Source organism: Callorhinus ursinus, unplaced genomic scaffold (genome assembly GCF_003265705.2).
Source record: "Callorhinus ursinus isolate GAN/ISIS: 27379988/994484 unplaced genomic scaffold, GSC_fseal_2.0 scaffold2, whole genome shotgun sequence".
In the NCBI taxonomy this organism is placed as follows: Eukaryota; Metazoa; Chordata; class Mammalia; order Carnivora; family Otariidae; genus Callorhinus; species Callorhinus ursinus.
The window spans coordinates 8155324-8177745 of record NW_027397064.1 but is presented as its reverse complement, the minus strand read 5'-3'; the positions used below and the strand labels follow the sequence as shown (position 1 = coordinate 8177745).

Sequence of the window (22422 nt, the reverse complement as noted above, 5' to 3'; positions counted from 1 at the left end):
ACCTCAAAGCCTTTGCACTGGCTGTGCCCTCTTCCAGGAACACTCATTTCTCATGGCAGCTTCCAAACCTCCTTTGAGTCTGCTCAAATGTCACCTTCTGATGAGGACTTCCCTGGCCACACAATTTAACTGTGCAAAGTCTCCACCCCTTGGTACTGTTGATTCCTCTCTCTCTGCTTTATTTTTCTCCAAAACATCTATGATGTGCTAATATATTGTAGGGAAAAAAGTGACCTATTTATTATATTGATTTTGTATCTTCCCCACTAGCTTGTAAACCCTGTGAGTTAGATTGCTTTCCCCTGTTTTGTTTACTTGAAGTTCCCCACCCCGCCCTAGGAACAGTACCAGGCGCACAGGGGCTGACAAATGAACAATGATCCAGTGACTGACCAAGTGAATGAATGATATTATATGCAAGTAGCTGCCAGAGCCCGTGAGTGTCCTGCTACATGAAATGGAATTAGGATTCTCCAAGGCCCGGTCCCAGGTCTTGAGAATGCAAATCAAGGAATGCCTCACGTATCTGTCCTAGAGTGTTTTAGAGCAATTCAATAACTTTAAATCAGCTTTAAAAAGGGGGGAAGTCTCTGTTGACCCGAGAGGTAAGGCAGAGACAGCACAACATCCTGCCTTTGCCTTAATAAGGGAGGGCAGAAAGAGCAAGGGCTCAGTGGGGGTCACAGATGGCCCCCAACACCATGGCACCAGTCCTCAGAGACCGTCTACCAGGTGAGCCACTGCTGAAGCCCGTCACCCTGTGCCAGTGGATAGAACCGGGTGCAAAGGGCAGGTCCCCATGGCAATGCCCAATTCACCGTGCTCCATTCCACCAGGTAGAGAATAAAGAGCTGGAAGGAAAATATGATGAGAATTAATTATCTCGTTTAAGAGCTGCTGTCTTCATCCATGAGCAGGATGCATGAGCAGCATCGGGATGAAGTAAAGACTGATTCATGGGCTGCCAGGAGAGATGCTTCTGGTAAAGATGACAAAAGCTAAAAATGAAGCTGTCCGTTGTACGGATTTCTGCACGGATTCACAAGAACGACCGATGTGATGGAGAACACGTGCGCGCATGCGCACTGGGACACAAACCCGCGCTCAATGCACTACACGGTCATCGATCCCTTCTTTAAAGTAATCAGTTCATAGTAATGCTACTTGCTCTGGTCGTCTATTAGCTGCTTCCCCAACAATGACAACTACCTGCCATTGTACTCTCGAACACTTCAGGCTAGTTTCACTGAAAAAAAAAAGAAAACCGGTCTGTTTTGATTGCATAACAGCAAATCTAAGATAAAATGCAATAATCATCAACCTGTTGTGGAGGTCACTAACTACCACCCTGGAATCCCATTAACTTTGAACTACAAGCAGGAAACAATCAAACTGCCAAAAGATCATAATGAATAGACTTGACTTTGGGGGTACTCAAAATTTAACAGGTGATGTTTTTTCTTGGCTATAATTTCTAGTCTCCAATGATGGGGTGGGGCTGATTAACTCTTTGTAATACCAGCTCTAAGGGAGAATAAAGAGAAAGCCGACGGATTAATGCTGTTCTGCTTACCACCCACTAGCAAGCTCATTGATGAAATGCTGCTTGTTATTGCATCATTAATCACCTATGTAAGCCAACTTTTTTCACATCATACAACTAATCTGAAACTATTCTTTTCATATTTTATTTTAGACTTTTCACCTGTTTCAGATCATTTATACTGCAAGCAAGAGCTTTCATGGGGATGCACGCAGGGCATGACGGGAGGCCAGACCAGAGCGAAGAGGCCTGCCAACCCCACAACTTGGGATGTGAAAGCCCTCTCATGCGACACGTTAGCCATGACCTGTTTTCCTTCCTTAAACTGCTGCCCCCGTTTTCAGCAATTCTAATGCCCCCCGCAGCATACAAACAGAAGGATGAAAGGTCAAATTTAAAACAGGCATATAAAAGGCCCATTTGGAGGGCACCTGGGTGGCTCAGTCGGTTAAGCGCCTGCCTTCAGCTCAGGTCATGATCTCAGGGTCCCAGGGATCGAGCCCCATATCGGGCTCTCTGCTCAGCGGGGAGTCTTCTTCTCCCTCCGCCTCTGCCCCTGGCTTATGCTCTCTCTCGCTCACTCTCTTTCTCTCAAATAAATCTTAAAAAAAAAAAGGCTCATTTTTAGGGTCATTAGACAAGGAAGTCAAAGCTAGCAGGACTGCCTCAACATGGAGCCTATGAACACCTTCATCCGCATCGCCTGGGTGACCCCGAGATAGTGCCTGTGGAACCAGCTGCCCAAGGGATCCTTTCACGCTGGTTTAGAGAATGTGACCTTCACTCTTACTCATTAAGGCCGATCAGTGATTCATGTGACATTTATTGAGCACCAGGTGGGGTACCTAGAATTTAAGGGCCAAACAAGGTACCTGGAGGAGAGGTCAGGAAAGTGAATAAAGAGCACCTCAAAGAGCTTGCGGTCCAACAGAAGGTTGGACATATTCCTTGGGACTCCCTGAGCCATCTATTTGGAATCAATACTCTGCTTATATGCACGTCCACTATTAGAATCCTGTGTTGGATGAGCTAAAGTCCCTAATGCTGAGAGAGAACGTGGGTTTGATAACGGCAGGTCTGTAAGGAGCAGACAGGAGTAGATCTCAGAACTAGTCTCTTTGAGGTGACGTGGCAGCTCTCAGCAGGACAAAGGCAGTGGCAAGGAGTTTTCTGATGAAAAATGGATCAGCTGAGCAACACAGTCCCGGCGTCAGTCTGCACAGGTGGCTGAGAGGCTCTGGCCAAGTCACTTGCCTGCTCTGGACACACATTCCTCACGCGTTAAGTGAGGGCTTAGGGAAGAACATCTCAAGGCCTCCTCCAGCTGTGGGATTTTGGATTCTATTGACAGCCACTCTGTTTTCATTGACCCTGTTTGCAGAGGGTCCAGACAAGTACAGGGCAACCCTGAAGCCACCTCCCTCCCTCATGTATACCCACTGCTCAGTGGGCAGAGTCGTCCCGAGAATGAGAAGGGTCTGAGGTACCCGAACCCAGCAAAGGCCAGAAGGAGGACATCGATGGAGCACACGACATGACCCAGGCCACACAGCTCACTGAGGGGACATGGTGGACTCATGGCACTTACAGGGCAGAGAGGAGTAAGCTGCAGGCAGGAAGAGAAATGCCTCAGGGACGTCTGTGTGTGGCATTAAGAAATAAGTAAAATAGGGGCGCCTGGGTGGCTCAGTTGGTGAGGCGTCCGACTCTTGATTTTGGCTCAGGTCACGATCTCAGGGTCGTGGGATCGAGCCCCATGTCAGGCTCTGTGCTGCCTGTGGAGTTTGCTTAAGATTCTCTCTCTCCCTCTCTCTCTGCCCCTACCCACCACTCATGCTCTCTCTCTAAAAATTAAAAAATTTTTTAAAAAAGAAAGAAGTAGAATGGGGAATTGCTTTAGTAATTTTTCTTAGCAGAAAAACCAATTAAGGAACTTTTTATACAGATTCTGATGCAGATATTCATATCATAGGAAGAGGGGTGCCTTAGTAGTCAAGGAACAAAAACCAAAGCCTTAAAGCAGTATTTCTCAACCTCAGCACTGTTGACTCTTCAGGCTGGATCACCCTTTGTTGGGGGGGATGCCCCGCACATTGTAGGAGGCTTAGCAGCATCTCCCATCTCTACTTAGCAGATGCCGGAACCCGTCCTGCCCACAGTGACAGTTGTGATCATCAAAAATGTCTCCAGACGTTGCCAATGTTTTTGCCCGGAACAAAATCACTCCCAGTTCAGGACCACGGCCGTCAAGGAACAGACGGATGCATTTCACTCCATCAAAATGTTTGAAAAATCCATATGATTCTATAAATCAAGTCAAAAGGTAACAATATGATGGGGGAAAATATGTACAACGTATGACGAAGGACTAAATCCCTTATTATGTCAATTCCTACATGTCAACAAGACACCTCAATAAAAAGGGCAAAGAAATAAGCAACACACAGAGAGATGTGTATGAAATTGTGCCATTTTTTATATTATTTTTATTTTTTTAATAAGATTTCATTTATTCATTTTAGAGAGAGGGAGAGAGAGCACAATCAGGGGGAGGAGCAGAGGGAGAGGGAGAAGCAGGCTTCCCGCTGAGCAGGGAGCCCGATGCAGGGGCTCGATCCCAGGACCCTGATATCATGACCTGAGCTGAAGTCAGACGCTTAACCAACTGAGCCACCCAGGTGCCCCTTTAAACACAAAGCACAATGTCATGTGCTTATTTGTATGTCTAAGTGCACACACAAATTTTTTAAAAGTGGAACGGACCATCATTTTAGTAATCTGAGTAGCAGAATCGGTTAAGGAGCTCTTTAAACCCCAAATTCCCCCACCCCAGGCTGCTAATCAAACACTCTGAGGGTGAGGCCCGGAAACCTCTATCTCTCACCATTCCCCAGATGATTCTGACATACCTGGTCCAAAACCCAAGACATAGAATTTGTTGGTGTAAACCAAGGGTTGCCACACAACAAGCGCAGGGCAAATCCAGTCTGGTTTCGGAAATAAAGTTCTGTTGGAATACGACCACAGCCATCTGTTTACATGTGACTACTCTTGCATTACATGGCAGCGGAGTCACTGCCAAGGAGACTCTGGGCCCATAAAACCTATACAGTATTTATTATGTGGCCCTTTAGTTTGCCAGTCAATCCCTCATCTACATGATACTGACTCTGGGGTTCACAAAAGGGAAAAACAGGTAGGTGGGCTCATCGAGAAAGACTTCTAAGGAGAAAAGCTTGAACAGAGCATTATACAACCGATAGCGATTCATCTATTTTTCTCCCCACCCAACTCTCTTACTGGGTGGGCATGCCCCAAGTGATTGATTACGGAAAGACCTCTTGGCAATATAGCTTCAGGTGAGAAGGGACCGGACACTCTTTTAATCATAACTCTGTGCAAGAATTGGGCAGAAGGAATCTTGGCAGTCTGAAGGGAATACTTATCTAGATAACCCACCACCAAGCAAGACCACAGTACAGGGCCACACGCCCAGCTCTCCTTCACTGGAAGGAACATAGGAATTCTCTCCCTTCCCTCCCGGCCAACCACTGAACCACATGAAGATCAATGATGGGAAGCCCACTGCAGAAGCCAGACACAGAAACAGGCAGAGCGCTGGAGGAAGGTGGGTGGGAAAGAGCCACACAGACCAGGGGTCTTGAAATAGCAGGAGAGTGTCTACATTGGCTGGCCCACTGGGGAGACGGGGACCATGAGAAAGACGATTCCAGAATTTGGAGTTTAGGGTTTCTGGCAAAATGCTAATGAGCAATTGCACTGAGATATGGTAGAGAAAGCCTGTCGTTTTATGCCCACTTGTGGGTGATCGTGGACAAAGCAAGAAGTTTCCTGGGACTCAGTTTCCTCAACCATAAAAGGTAGGGAGGGGACTGGAGGGCCCTAATGTCCTTTCAGGTCTTAATACGAGTTTTCTGTGTCCAAAAATAGCAATTGCTACTGGTTAGAAATGTCATCTTCATGCTGAAAGACAAATGAACACTGCTGCAATCCAACTGTCACAGTATTTTTGCCTTAAAAAGGAATTTTTCCCACTTGGTTCAATAAAGATCTCAATTATATTCCAACACCAACTGCTTACCCACTAGGAGTAAAGTTGTGGAAAAAAATCCACTATGGTGCTTATGCCAGTAGTAGAATCTGCCAAGAAATGCATCCCATGATATCCTTTTTCCAAATCCAAATAATAAAAACACTCATTCACTTTACTGAATCAAGAGCTACATGTCTTCATAAAATACACATTCTCGTGTTTGGGTATTTCTTCACCTCTGCATTAGAGACTCTAGATCTACTTGAAAACTTATCCCAGTACTAATCTGGGCAGTCCACTTTTCCCCTCAATTCTGAGTTGATTTTCTGGAAATCAGCCGGTCCTGATCTTCACACGCGGGTAGAGTTACTCCTTATAAGTAGGCTAAAAGGAAATCGCAAGCAGAACTCAAATTTCTGACTGTGAAATGCATCCATTAAAAATAAACTACATGTCTAATTATTCTCCCACTTTTTCAATAGGATCTCTTTAAAACATGCTCTGTTTGGAAATGATCCTGAGATGGCCCTACCCTCGCTTTAGTCTGGCTAATGCACCGGGTCCAGAGTCATCCTAATGAATCCTGAAGCCCCACTCAGTCACAGATACATCCAGATTTAAATAACCTTTCTTCAGAAACCCTTTGTGCCTCAGTTTCCAGAGTCAACTGAATCCTCAGGGATCACACTCCACTGCATTTACTGGTACAGGCACACGGAGCCTCAAACAAGATGTTGTCACTTCCCTTTGCCTTTTAGTCATTCAAAGACCAGTTTCTTGAATCAGAAACTTATGGAACAATTCCAGCACATACATTTCTTGTTTCGCCTGTCATCAGACTCTCGTACATCCTGGCAAACTCCTTTCACAAAACAGCAATGCCATGAACACAGGAAATATGTCAATTTTTATCCCCCTGCCTCCTCAGGAAAAGACGCCTGCAGTAGACTGGGAATTAAACTTCCCGTGAAGGTCATATGATCACCGCAACTTATGCAGGAAAAGCATTTTATTAAGTTCAACATTCACTTAGAGTGAAGACTTTTAGAAAACTAGGAATAGAGGGCATTTCTTTAATCTACAAAAAAAAAAAAAAAATAAAAGAACCTTCAGCAAATGTAACACCTATTGGTGTTGAAAAGTTTCTCACTGAAATCAAGAAGAAAGCAAGGATGTTTGCTATCGCGGCTTCCACCAAACATTGCACAAAGGTCCTAAGCCAGTACAGGGAAGCCAGAATAAAAGGAAAGATTAAGGATTGACTAGGAAAAAACAACTGTCATGACTCACAGACTGAATGATTATGCATGATAGTTATTAGAATATGGAATGTCAGAAAGGTTGCCAGATACAAGGTCAAAAAATTTTTTAATTGCATCTCTATTTATCAGAAATAAACAAAACTAATATATTTAAAGGTGTTGTTTACAATATACCAAAAAATCCCCCCAAACCTAGGAATAAACCAAATGAAAGAAGTGTATGGCCTCAACAAAGAGAACCAGAACATAGCAAAATAGCATTGAGTAATTTAAAGAAGACATTTGTAAATGGAAGGGTATTCTAGTCGTAGATTAAAAACAATATTACAGCCTTTCGGCTCCTACACGCCGAGGAACAAGGTCGTGAGAAGGGGAGGACTTGGTGGTGCTGCCATTTCTACGGTCTTAGGGCTCTGCCCCTTTCGCAGAACTTCCAACAGCGCCATGTTGGGACAGAGCGTCCGGAGGTTCACAACCTCTGTGGTCCATAGGAGCCACTATGAGGAAGGCCCAGGGAAGAATTTGCCATTTTCAGTGGAAAACAAGTGGCGATTACTACTTATGATGACTTTGTACTTTGGATCTGGATTTGCTGCACCTTTTTTTATAGTAAGACATCAGCTGCTTAAGAAATAAGGATGTTTTAATTAATCCATCAAACAGATGTGAAAAGGAACATTTTAAGAGGTGCAGTCTCTTTGAAAAATGGATCAAACTCTTGTTTTCAACATACTCAATATGTTTGTAAATAAACTTATGGCATGCATCCTTAATGCCTCTTCTCTGAAACATGGAATGTAATAGTTGTGCTTACTTTTTTATTTGGGAAATATTCCAAGATTAGTTTGTTTGGTCAAATTAGTGTGTGATTTAGCCTGTTTCTTGTTTTTAGATTTTGAGGTTTTATTTAATTTTTAATACTAGGTCAGGACCTTGTTGGTAATTTATGTTATTAAAAATGCAAACTTGAAAAAAAAAAACAATATTACAAAGATTCAGATCTTCCCCAAAGTGATCTAAAGATTCAATGGAATTGCACTAGAAATCACAATAGTGGTTTTTTTTCCTGTTCTTTGTGCAAAATGACCCCCAGACAGTCCAAAGCCTCTTGAATAAGAACAATATTGATGGCTTGCTGGCATAAGAGATCAGGAATTTTAAAGCTACAGTCATTGGAACACTGGAATAGTCAAGAACTAGAAAGATCACATACGGACACTTCATTTATGGAATAGGGTAGTACAATAAATATAGTCTTCTCACTAGATTGATATCCATATGGGTAAAAAAATTAAGCTTGACTCCTCCCTAACATCATCCACAAAATTAAATTGCAAGTGAATTGTAGGTCTGAAGTGAAAGGCAAAAAAATAAAGCTTCAAAATGCTAACAGAATATCTTCATGATTTTAGAGTTTATAAATTATTAATAAACAGGATACAAAGAACACTAAGTATAATGGAAAAATTATTAATGAGTTGGACTATACCAGAATTACAAACTTCTTTTTATCAAAACACACCAATAGGGGCACCTGGGTGGCTCAGTTGGTTAAGCATCCAACTCTTGGTTTCAGCTCAGGCCATGATCTCAGGGTCATGGGATCGAGCTCTATATCAAGCATTGCACTCAGCATGGAGTCTGCTTGGAACTCTTTCCCTCTCCCTCTGCCCCTGCCCCTGCTCATGTGCGCTCTCTCTCTCTCTCTCTCTCTCTCAAATAAATAAATCTTTAAACACACACACACACACACACACACACACACACACACACCAATAAAAGAGTAAAAATGCAAGCCAAAGAATAGATGAAGGTATTTGCAATACATGTAATCCACAAAGGGCTCATCTCCAGAATAAAGAATTGTTTACATTAATGAAGGTGGCATGGTGGAGACAATGCCATAGAAAAATAGGCAAGAGACCTGAACAGGCTCATCACAAAAAAAAATGATATCCAAATGGCCAAAAAATCATAAGAAAAGTTCCTCAACATCATTAGTTATTAAAGAAATGCAAATTAAAATCACAATAAGAGATTACTATGCATTTACATGAATGAAAAAATCAAAAGACTGACAAAGTCAAGCGTTGATGAGGACATAATAAAACAGGAAGAATAAATCAGTGGTGGATCGTATGTTGGTACAACTGCTTTGGGAACTATTGGGCATTATCTCCTAAGGTTGAATGAATATTTACCTTCTGACCTAGAAATCCACACCTAGATATATGCCTAATAGAAAAACAGGCAAATGTGCACTGAGAAACATATACGGAATGCTCATATGTCCATTCATGAGTGCCAAAATGTGTAAACTACTCAAATATCCATTGAGTCGGATATATAAATTATAGTATACTCATACCAAAGAAGCCTCTCCAGCCATGAAAAAGAAAGAATTATAGTCTTACAGAACAATAAGAATAAATTCCCCAATGCAACATTGTTTCCATTTGTGTGACGACAACAAGCAGCAAAACCGAAAGATGAAAGTTGGGACAGTGGTTACCTTTGGGGAGAAGGGAGAGGTAGGGCTCAGAAAGAGGCTGAAGGGCGCCATTCTCATTCTTGACTTGGTGGGTAGTTACAACGGTGATCATTTTATAATACATTGAGCTGCACCTGTTGATTTGTGCGCTTTTCTGTATATGTGTTATACTTCACAATTTAAAACAAAATTTAGTACCTACTGTATACACATATCAGGTTTATTTTGACCCACTAGGCAGTTAAAGGCAAGCCCCACCCTTAGCAGCCCCTTTCACTTAATTTGCGATGTCTTTTCCCATTCATTCAGTCAGTTCAACCATCATCCAAAGCGCTCTAAAAACAGGGCCCCGCACAGTCAGGATTCTAACTTCTTAGCATACCGATCCTAGGAATTCTGTTAGGAAGTTTAGAATTTTATTTCTTAAAATAAAGGTGAATTTGTTTTAATTAATGATAATTCCTATATCTAGCAATGATATGATGGAAGAAGGAATCTCATAGGCTCAGTACAGTTATCATGGAAAAGTTCTGGCCCTGTATCTAGAAATAGACAGATGAATGGCACAAGCCTTAAGGTCAGCGGCTAGTGGGGAATAACAGATGAGTACACCATGGCTTTATCACAGTGAAGTCAGAGCCATGAGACATGCACAGCATGCTATGAAACACAGGGAGTGAGGCACTGGACTCACCAAGGCAATTCAGGAAATCGTCCAGTGTAAAGTTAAGTCTCACGGGTCAAGAAGGAGCTATCCAAGGAAAGAAGTGCAAGAAAGGGCGCTTCTGCCAGGGAAACAGCAGGTGCAACAGCCCTGAGGGGTGAAAGAGGTGGTTTATCGAGACCACTACAAGTACTTCTACTCAACTGGGGAACAGGCCACACGCCAGTGAGTTTCCTAGGTCGTGTCTTTGCCATCTAGCAATTCTGTGGCCAGTGGGACAACCTGAGGGAGGGAGGCAGGTAACTGTCCTTGGCAGGAGGCCCTGTCTTGTCAAGGCTGGTGTCAACTGCACCCCTGTCTTGAGAGTTTCCTATACCCAGAGTTCCCCTTCCTGAAAGACCCCTGGAGATGCTATGCTAGCAAAGGTGATGAAACGAACTTTCCTTTGCCCAAAAGTGAGCATAAGGCTCCTTCCTGACACTCCACCCAGGTGGTGGACACTGCAGAGGGGCTCCCGGATTCCACAGAGACTCTCCCCCAGCACAGCGGCCACCTGAGCAGGAATCAAGATGCGGCGGCCTCTCTGTTTTTCCCCTGGCTTAGCCTCTGTTCTAGAAGTTTTAGAAAGCCAGGGGAACAAGGTAAGCCAGAGTGAGGACTCCAGTCAGTCTCTCTCTTTCAAAAGAGTCTTCCATTCTGGTTAGGGACCCCAAAGGTAGTCTCCAAATATTAAAATGTGCTCATCTCTCCATCTTTGAAAATAGGCATAAGTGACAAATGACACGTAGGTGGGGTAGGGGAGCAAGGAGCTGCTAACCCAGGAACAGAGCAGGCCCTCAATCAGTATTTATTGTCTGAATCAAAGAAAGGGCATTGCTTTCTTCTAGAGCGTTCTTCACTCAGAGCATTTCCCACCAGGCGCGGTGTTCCATACCTGCTAGGCTTGGTAGCCCAGGATCCTGAAAAAAGTTGGCAGAGAATCCTGCAGATGCCCATGATACCAGGTGAAAGAGTACAAATCAGGGTCACCCTATTTGGGAAAGGCTTTTGCTTGAAGCTGTGAAGTGCTTCACATGCTCATGTACCTGCTGGCCTCTTAACTACTTTGATGTGTGTTTTTCTCTCTGCAGGCATGAAAATTCCCTTTGCTCTCTTTTCAGTTTTTCTAACCTTAAGTGGAAACAGCTGCTCTAATTTTAATATCCATCTGCTCCCCGAGATGAGGACAAGAATCAGTGGCTCTGCAGATACATCCAAAGTCTTCATGTTGTCGAAACTCACTGACCTGGGGATAAGCCTTCTAGAATCAGCAGGCTTCACAGAAGCAGCTTCACGAAGATAAAAGATAAAAAGGAAAAAGAAATAAAATAAAATGCTAGCAGGTCCTAGATATCCAGTAGCAATTGTTTTTAAATCCACAAAAGCCAAAGCCCCCCAAAGTGCATGTGTGCTCAGATTAGTCATGTCATCGTGAAGTTGGAAAGAAGCTCCCCGAATGGCCAGCAACGTCTACGAAAAAGCCAGGGTTTTCTTCTGTGAAGAAAGCTGAGAGGAACTGCAAAGTCATAAAAGGCAGAAGAAATAAAAGCAAAAAGTATAAAGGAAAAGAAAAGCAGCATTGAGAATGAAGGAGGCACTCCATAAAAGCTAGAACTAGCCATGGGTTGTGAAGCACAGAAATAAGGATGGTCAGCAACAGAGACTGGAGGCTCTGCCATCAGGGAGTTCGGGCAAGGAACGGAGGGAGGAGGATCAGAAAACCACCTCCCCTTAATTTTGTAGCCCTGTAGGACCGCTCTACGGGGAAGCAGAAGAGAGAACCTTCTAGCTCTACTTCAGTGCACTGTCTTTTAAGATGCAGGGGGGTTTCCTCCCCCATGACAAGCTACACTTTAAACCACCAGAGAGCTGGTGCCTGTGTAATTATACCCACAGAAGCAGTACAATAGGGTACAATAGCTTAGAGGTACTCTACAATAGTGATCGTCCAAATTATCTCCTCAGAAACACAAATATTTAGCACTTCCCGCGAAGGCATGAAATTAGAAGGGCAGTGAAATCCCCCGGAAAACTGTTAAGAAAGCATAACCATGTAGAATTAAGGGTTTTTTTTCGGCAAACTGATTTTTTTTGAGCACAGAGCCCCCTCTGAACTGTTTTAGAATGTTAAGGAAACCAATCCCACTTAATAATGCTATTATTATTAAATATGTGAATTAAGTTCAGGTGTAAAGATTACAGGCACCACGACTTTTCTTACATATGTAAATGCTGTAGGCACTCGGGAAATAAAAAGCTTTATTGATGGAAAATTTCATTATTCAGGACTTCCATGATCAAGATTGAACTGATGGGCAGGCTTTTCTCCAGGTAAAACCACGTAATAACATTAGATAAAATAGAAAAAGCTTTCACTCAAAGGTGAACTTTAAAAGGAGGTGGGAGAGAAGGCGGATCCTTATGTTTCAGGAGTGATGAAAGAACTCACAACCAGAACTATTAGCAGACAATACTGCATTGACCCCAGGGGTTATAAACCTGGAAATAAGACCTAAGGACTGGAGTTTGGGTTCCAGACGTTACACAGACATGGGAACTATGGCCCTGAGCCCAGGAAAAGTGGGGGACCTATAACCACGCCCACACATAAAGCCTCTGAGAACCACCCTGTTTTTTTTTAAAGGGGGGTTGTCCGGGGGCAAGTGCACCCTTGTCTTGAGAGGTAAGCAACTAGCAGGGAATGGCTCCCCACTGGCTGGCTCAGTCAGTGAAGTGTGCAACTCTTGATCTCAGGTTTGTGGGTTTGAGCCCCACCTTGGGTATAGAGATTACTTAAAGATAAAATCTTAAAAGAAAAGGGGGGTGAGTGTCCTGGAGATAAATCTACCAGCAGGCTTAGAGAAACAGCAGAAAAGCTGACATCTCTTCAGGGTCTCTGGATGAAAAAAGACTGCCCATGAGTAATCAAAATCTCTCATATGAATGTCCCATGCAATTGACATCTCCTTGATATGAAAATCCTAAGCCCAAGACCAACAGAGTGATGGGCTACCTCTTTCACAATGCAGAGCTCATGAGGCTCACACATGTGAATGTGCACACACAGACACTTATCAAAATGAGCTCACAATAACAAATTACAGAGCACACAGAAAAACAAACCGTCATCGGCATGTGCAACTGTGGATAAAAAGTCAACAAAACCCTTCCCCTGCTACAGAAACATACATTATACATTTTAAGATAAAACAAGATGCTTAAACTCTTTTTGAAACTTCTTTATGATTCCCCACTTAAATTTACTTATTTGATTAACTGACATGATTAACTATTGGTACTTTTGATAAGAGGGCTTGTACCAAAGAACACTCATAGCTAATAAAAGCTATGATTTCTGACTGCTTACACTATGCATGGCACAATTTCCAGTGTTTTCCAAGCATCAACTCATTTCATCTTTGCTATAACCCTAAGCAGTTGGTACTATCATCTGCATATCATCTTTGAGGCTCAGAGAATTAGAGTAACTTCCCCACAGTCATTGGCTAGTTCATAATGAGAATACTAACCCAGGAAGAAAGATATAGTTCCAACCAAAATCCCATATTCTTTTTTTTCTCTCCTAATTTGTCAAATTGATCCAAAACTTCAAATGGAAGGGGAAAGGTCCAAGTATTTCCAAGATAACTTAACAAAAAATAAGGACATATTTTCTCTCCTGGATATTAAAATTCATTATGAAGCTACAATCATTGTAACAGTATAGTACTGGCACAGAGATAGACAAATAGAATAATGTATCAGAAAAGAGAACACAGAGAGATACCCTCGAAACCAAAGAAACAGTATGTAACAAAGAAGGCATTAAAAATTAGTGCAGAGAGGATAAACTATTTAGTAAGTGGTACCTGAATAATTACTGATCCCTGTGGCTAAAATAAATATGTAACTCATGCCACACACACACAAAATTGAGTTTCAGATGAATTTTGTATCAAAATGTTAAAAATATAACCATTAAAACATGACAGTGGTCTATAAATGACCATTTATGGACCAAATCCGTCCCCACTGCTTGATTTCAAAAATAAAATTTTATTGGAACACAGTGACTCCCATTTCTATAGGTATTGCCCATAGCTGCTTCCACAGAGTTGAGGAGTTGCCACCAACAGTGACTAATAAAGCCTAAGATATTGATTCTCTGGTCCCCTGCAGAAAGAGATTACAGATTCCTACTCTAGCTGGAAATATAGAAGAATATCTTTACAACATCAAGTTTCAGAAAGAATCTCTCGAGTAAGGCTCCTAAAAGATGAATATATTAAACTACATGAAAATTTAAATGAACGAACTAGAGATATATCTGACAGCCACAAACACAGTGGTGAGTGAGGGGGAAGAAAGCTAATTACAGAAGGATAGATTCAATATGACTCTTCTATGTACATTTATACCCATGTTGTAAAAATATAAACACACACAGGGGAGCCTGGGGGCCTCAGTCGGTTGAGCGTTTGACTCTTGGTTTTGGCTCAGGTCATGATCTCAGGGTCATGAGATCAAACCCCACGTTGGGCTCTGCACTCAGCAAGGAGGCTGCTTAGAATTCTCCCTCTCCTTCTCCCTCTGCCCCTCTCCCCCTAAAATAAATAAATAAAACAAACAAAAAATAAAAATAAAAACACACACAGAGAAGGCTTATATACCTACTCACAATAACAACTGTTTCTGGACAGAGAGGAGGGAAAGGTGTTGGGGAGGAACAGGAGAGTGGGGGTGGGAGTGGTGGACTTTAATATCTCTGCCTGTTTTATTTTTTTAAAAAACTGAAGCAAACATGACAGAATAATGTTTCTGAGTCTCAGTGGTAGATGCTAATTATATTATCTCTGTGACTTTCTATGTGTTTGAAATATTTCATAATAAAAATTTAATTTAAAATGTGGTCTGGGGGCGCCTGGGTGGCTCAGTCAGTTAAGCGTCTGCCTTTGGTTCAGGTCATGATCTCAGGGTCCTGGGATCGAGCCCCGTGTTGGGCTCCCTGCTCAATGGGGCGTCTGCTTCTTCCTCTCCCTCTGCTCCTCCCCCTGCTCCTGCTTGCTCGCTCTCTCTCTTTCTCTCTCTAAATAAATAAAATCCTTTTTAAAAAATGTGGTCTTCGTCATTGAACAAATATTTATTGAGCACCCTCTGTGTACCAGAAATTTCTCTAAACAGAGCTTGGCAAACTATGGCCCACAGGCCAAATTCAGCCCAACACTTGTGTCTATACAGCCTAAGGTAAGAATGACTTTTAATTTTTAAAAGATTGAAAAAATCCAAAGATTAATCTTTCATATTATGTGAAAATTGTTTAAGAGTCACATTTCAGTGTCCATCAGTAAAGTTTTATTGGAACACAACCACAGTTGTTCATTTACTCATTATGTGGCTGTTTTCACCTTACAAGATACCTTACACATAGCACTGTCACCCATTATTGCTTATATGAATCACCTAAAGCAGGAGAAGACAAAGACAATTTTCTTGCATGTTTTATACAATCCACCTTTTATAGGTTTCACTTAAAAAGCTACATAAAGCCCCCACAATGAGGCAGGAGTCATGTCTGGAAATATTTTTACTATCTTCTCTTGCCCCAGAATGATAAGAGATTCAACTCATCGAGTAGAAACATTCAGAACATGAAATTATTTCATCACACAAGAAATTTCACGAGAAAAATCAATCCACCTCACAAAAACTATAATAGGAATTAAAATAACTGTATAATTGTATAGATGATTCTTCTAGTGTTGTTTGCACCTCCAGTTCTGTTCAGAGTAAAAATATTAAAACTGTGACCTGGTATCATTTCCTTTGATGATGAAAAGTTCTCAGACTTTGGAATGAGCCACACACAATCCAGCCAAGTACAGTTCTGAAAATATACACGAAGGATGGGTGCCCTTTATCAATGAAGAGTGTGAATAATACAGAATAGGCAGGATTTGTGTTCCACTGGGTTGTGCTGCAGAAATCATAGGGAACATTCAAAATAGCTTCAAAGTCAGTGAACACTGAGGAAGATGGTAGATTCCTGGAGAGCAATAAGTTCATTTAGAAGAATGTTATTCAGAAAGATGTTCATTATCTGTTCATAACCGGGATCTGCATTCAGGACAGTGCTGTCTCTCACACCATCCAGAGAGGAAGCTCATCAGAATGGCCCAGGGTCCTGGAGAGCACCATAAATGGATTGCCATTTACTGCACTCGGGCCAGGCACAGAGAGTATCCCACTCTTGACCACCAACAGTGCACTGGAAGACCACTCACCAGAACTGGGGTCCAGGCTGGGGTTCTTTCATGATACCAGTGGCCCTGGGGCAACCCCGAGCCCAGTTTCCATGCCTGTCAAATGGTAATAGCAATGCGTCCATCCATAGTTCCCAAACTGTATGCCAAAACATCATGGGTGCTGCAATGAAGGCATGGGAGCACTAAGAATTATAGATTTTTTTTTTTTTAATTTTCAAAGGAAATGCAGGGTATGTTCTTCTGCCAAACATCACAGACTACGAGCTAGAGGTAGTTCATCGTTCCAACATTAGACCTCACTATATTCCTTTTGAGGCTACAGTGTCTTGCCAAAGATGGGTTTTCAGCAATTGCTGTGATAAAAAGCAAGTACTGGAGGGTATTATGCTGAGCGAAATAAGTCAATCAGAGAAAGACACGTATCATATGACCTCACTGATATGAGGAATTCTTAATCTCAGGAAACAAACTGAGTGTTGCCGGAGTGCTGGGGGGTGGGAGGGATGGGGTGGCTGGGTGATAGACATTGGGGAGGGTATGTGCTATGGTGAGTGCTGTGAACTGTGTAAGACTATTGAATCACAGATCTGTACCTCTGAAACAAATAATGCAACATATGTTAAGAAAAAAAAAAGATAGCAGGAGGGGAAGAATGAATGGGGGTTAATTGGAGGGGGAGATGAACCATGAGAGATGATGGACTCTGAAAAACAAACTGAGGGTTCTGGAGAGGAGGGGGGTGGGGGGATGGGTTAGCCTGGTGATGGGTATTAAAGAGGGCACATTCTGCGTGGAGCACTGGGTGTTATGCACAAACAATGAATCATGGAACACTACATCAAAAACGAATGATGTAATGTATGGTGATTAACGTAACATAATAATAAAAAATAAATAAATAAAAATTTTTTTAAAAAGGCAAGTACTCCATCAGAGTCAACATGCACAGGAGGTGAGGGGGGCAGTGATCTATTCAAGTGGCTGTGCAATACTCAACAGGCACGTGCTCCCCTTTGGTATAAACCATGGTTATTTAAGAATGAAACAAAAGTATTGTTGTTTTCTTTCAACTTATGTGCATGATTTTTTTTCAAACAGCTACAAAATTGTTAGGACGGATGTAGCTGGGATCTAGTGGCTAAAAAAAGATTCTTTCCTTGATCAGACTCTACTCAAGCTCCCCTGGAGTTTTTCAACGAGGCCTCTATTTTTGAACTTCTGTGTTCATCTCTGTATCATCCAATGTTAGCAAGAATCCTGTTAAGTCAGTTTAGCCAGAACCCACCCCCCAACCTCCATATCTGATCACCCTGGTATCCAGTTGGGTTCCTCAGCTTCCGCCATCCCCCAGTTGATGTCTGATCATCCTGGCCTGTTTTCAGCAGGAATCCCACAAAGTCAGTCTAGCCAGAATCCCCTTGGGCCCCAATGTTTCCTCTTGGTAACTTCCCTTCCACCGACCCCCACCTGCCCCTTGGCTGCACATCCCCATTTGTTCCTGTGGTAGTCCTAACTCAGGCCAGTTCTGTACTGAGATCTCCTCTGCCCTACAGCACTTGTCCTGAATAAATTCTGTTTTTACCACTTTACTGCCTGTCTCCGCTTTTTAACAGTACTTCATAGGGGCGCCTGGGGGGCTCAGTCACTTAAGTGCCCAACTCTTGATTTCAGCTCAGGTTGTGATCTCATGGTCATGGAACCGAGCCCTGCATCAGGCTCTGCACTCAGCGTGGAATCTGCTTCAGATTCTCTCTCCCTCCCCCTCCTATTTGTGTTCTCTCTCTCTCTCTCAAATAAATAAATAAAATCTTTAAAAAAAAAAAACACAGTACTTCATAAATGGAACTCTTAGCTATTTCTTTTGGCCTGGGTGCTATAAAGAAATTTGCTGTGATGCTAAAACTATAATGAACTAAGAAAGTCTGAGAACCTCTGGCTTATATCAAAAACGTTGTCATGGGGTAATACAAAGTTTCTCATCACATGTGTCACTTTATAAATGACTTCCATAAGAAGCAAATTTCCAAAGTTCTGCCACTTAAAGTTGTAGAAAGCTCAACATTCTGGAAGTTCAGCTCTCCATCGGTCCTCATCTAAAGCCAAACAGCTGAAATTTCAAGGGAATAGTAGACAGACCACCGAGAGAACACGCTTATTGATCAAGGATTGAAATCAAAGAGGTTAATAATGTATGCAACTGACCCAGCTCTGAGAGATCCCACACACACCTCAAGAGGCAGGCAGTCTAGAAGTTTCCACTCCCATTTTATGGAGAAAGAAACCAAGGTCCCGTGTGGTTACACGAATGTGCAGGGTCTCTAAGTGACAGAGCACAACTCAAACCCAGTCCCCTGAACCTGTCTCCACCAACCCTTCTCTAAGAGGTGTTGACAGGAAACATAAGTAACACAGGTGGCAAGTCACACAATCCAGAGTCTGACAGGTCCCTTCAAATCTCTTTTCATCAACATGCAGGCAAAGAGTATGAAACCTCTGCATCATTAGCCTGTCATTTTCTGTTATCCCATTGTCCTCATGTTTTGGCAGCTGAGCAATGACAATGCAGATGAGTCATACATCAGTTGCAAAACAAAGTCAGCTACACTAAGAGTCCCCACAACTAGGTTCAAATCCCAGCACAGGGGCACCTGGGTGGCTCAGTCAGTTGATCATCCAACTCTTGGTTTCGGCTCAGGTCATGATCTCAGGGTCGTGGGATGAAGCCCTGCAGTGGGCTCTGTGCTCAGCATGGAGTCTGCTTGGGATTCTCTCTCCTTCTCCCTCTGCCCTGCCCATGGGTGCTCACACTCTCTCTCCCCCCACCTCCTTTAAATAAATAAATAAATCTTTTTTAAAAAATCCACATGCTAGTCTTTGGAGAGTTAAAGTAACTTTTCAACTCCTCACTTTTTCCATGTTTGAAAGGGGAACAGAAATTTCTTTGAGGAACCGACTGCTGAGGATTCTCAGGGAGAATCCGAGTCTGAGATCTAGAACTCTAGCCAGAGCTGCTGGGAGTCCTGGTTGCCCTATAAATACAGATATAGAGACAGATACAGATATCTGGGCAGATTAGGAAGATTTGAACCGTGTCCACCACTGGGGTTCAGACGTTACTGGCATTTTCGATACACCCATGGACACTGACAGAAGCCTGACTGCTGAAAGGTAAAAAAAAAAAAAAAAATGTCCCAGCAAGAGATTTATCCTAAAGGAAAAGGTGTCTGGCAGGGCTGGCCACCACCAGCAAGGGCACCTCAGGTCAAGGAGAACAGGGTTCCAGGCACAAAACTTGGGCAGATTCTGGATTTAGGTTGACCCAGCTGTGTATGGGAGGTGTCCACTGAGAGACCTGTGTCCCCAGAGGGTTGCATCACCATGGCTCCAGCAACTTCCCTCGGAACCCATAGCTGACTGGAAGATTCTGGGCTTACTAGCTCTCCTTTGTGCTTTGCAAGACTGGTCTGGAAATGGGGGATGCCACCACCTAAGTGCTCAGCCCACGTTCTGTTTTGACCAATATTAGGAACAATGAGCTCCAAACCAATTATCTTTGCTCTTCTGTGCTAATCTCTAGATCCTGTGAATAATTCTATGAAGGACTCTGGTAATTTATTCTCATCATCACACCCATGCACAGAAGGAGGGAAAACTAGGTGAACAAATAAGAAAGTTTAAAGTGGCCCCAGCTCTATTACTATGTGTTAAAAGCAAGAATCTAGTCCAATATATACAATTATTTTATACCAAAATAGGCGTTTGCATTTTAAAGCAAAAGTACAAATGACTTGCTAAAATCGAACAATGCCTTAGCTCTGTTTAAAATTCTATCACATTTATGTCCTCATTGGAACATTTTCATTGCAAAACGTCTGACAGGAGATCCTGTTATCCGTATCTCTATTGTATCCAAATCTGCAGGGAAGATTTTTGGCAAACAAAGCCATCAGAAAATCTAATTTTGCTGAATACAATACAGATTAATAGCCAGTTTATTCCATAAACATTGCCTCCAAAAACAGAAGTTTTGCTGGTGGAGGGAAGAAATAAAATCCAAATAGCACCACCAATTGTTACAGGAGCATTTTTAGTAGTTTGGCACTCAGTGCATGCTACTGCAAAAAGCAAAATCAAGCATTCAAGTGTCTGATTTCAAAAGAGGTAGATAATCTGAATTATAATCACATCACACTCAATTTATGAGCCATGACACATTCAGGGTATTGTGTAGAAAATAAAATCGGTGATATAAATTCTCGTCTCTTGAGCGTTCTGTAGCAGTGCTCTAAGCCTTACAAACATTATTTCTAAACCTAAAAATCATCCCGCTAGGTAAGTATTATAAATTCCATTTTACAGGTGAGAAATCGAAGTCTCAGAGAAGTGAACACATACCACAAACATACTATACGTGCAGTGAAGGATCCAACCCGGGCGGTTTTTACTGCATTTTGCCTTTCCCCCCAAAAATAAAGAAAGAACCACTATGTTTCCTGGGCGTTTTGCTCTTTTAACCATTCCCCTTTGAGTCAGGACAGTTTGAGTGAGGTGAATCTGAGCACACAGCCAGAAATAAATGACCACACATACTATGAAGCCCAAAAATCATGAGTTTCGCTTTGGGTCACTCTTCACAACTAATGGGCTTTAAATCCTAATTATTCATGAAGGACTTAATGGCACAGACAAAGCAAGTGAGGAGGAAAGCAAAAATAGTAATATTATGTTTGGCACTAACAGGAATTTGAAACTTGTATGTGAGGACAAGTATCTGGCAATTCAAGATACAGCTGCAAACAACATGAATCACTACTAGATGGAACTTGAGCAGTTTCCCAACCCCCCATCCCATCTCGCCAAAGCCCACAGTCCCCCAGAGGAGAACACCCCCTCACTGTCGACTCCCAGCTGTAACTCAGTCTTTCCTTCCCAACCTTTTTCTCAACTTTCCTACAGGATATTTCATTGGCAGAGTCACAGTTTCCTGGGCCAGGGAGGTAGCTCTGTGGGCACAAGAGATTTTCTTGCAACTTTTCTGGGGCCAGACCAAGCTTATCTCTGAGCTAGACAATGAGGCAAAAACCAGAGAGCTAAGAGCCTGGTTTTGGGGGCCTGGCTTCTGACCCCACCTCCTCTGCTTACTGGACAGAGGTTCCTAATTGCAGTTTCCTCTTATATAAAATCAAAAGAACATACCCTACTTTCCTCATGGCTGGTTGGAGAAAATCACTTATGATTTTAGGTGATTATTAGGAAGCTGTACTTAATATCCAAGATACCATCACTTGAAGTCAAACATTCTGAATGTACAGGCGCTTAAGACTTTACTACAGTCAGGACCCACAGTAACATAGATCACAAACTCTCCTCTTGGAGCTGTATATAGGAATCACACAAAATCACCACCGAAATCATGTCCCAGCCATCTCGACAGGCACTAGATTTCAGACCCTGCCTCCTAATCCTTCCTTCTCGATACTTTATGCCCCCCTTTCTGCAAACTTTCCTAATTTTTTTAATTCCCCACAAACATCAGCAGAGCTGATGCTTTTTGAGAGCAAAACAGATAGCTCAAAACATTTCCAAGAAAATGGCAGCCTATTCTGAGGCAGACACTTTTCCAAAGGGCCACTGGACGCTGATTTCTGACGTCCCTGTAGCTGCGGGCTGGGAACAAAGATGGCTTCTGCACCCTGTTCCACAGAAGCAGTTAGGGTTAGGGTTAGGAGGAGCACAGGGTTGACAGCCCTAATTTTCAGTGAGGCAGGACAGTTACTGGCTCTTCCCCATGCTGTGGTGTTTTCCAAATGGTCTCACGCAAGAGTTTAGTCTTGTCCTCTAGAAGACAAAATGCAGGGATTTTTTTTTTCATTATATTTATTTATTTTTTTTTTATTATGTTATGTTAATCACCATACATTACATCATTAGTTTTTGATGTAGTGTTCCATGATTCATTGTTTGCATATAACACCCAGTGCTCCATGCAGTACATGCCCTCTTTAATACCCATCACCAGGCTAACCCATCCCCCCACCCCCCTCCCCTCTAGAACCCTCAGTTTGTTTTTCAGAGTCCATAATCTCTCATGGTTCATCTCCCCCTC

At 42.6% G+C, this 22422-nt stretch overlaps 1 protein-coding gene and 1 pseudogene across 2 annotated transcripts in view; one reads left to right on the top strand and one right to left on the bottom strand.

Moving 5' to 3' along the window:
* The window catches only part of DNER (delta/notch like EGF repeat containing), a 296928-nt gene that overhangs the window by 172159 nt on the left and 102347 nt on the right, over positions 1 to 22422 (bottom strand). The window lies entirely within an intron of this gene.
* On the top strand, positions 7196 to 7648 carry LOC112837800 (cytochrome c oxidase subunit 7C, mitochondrial pseudogene; annotated as a pseudogene).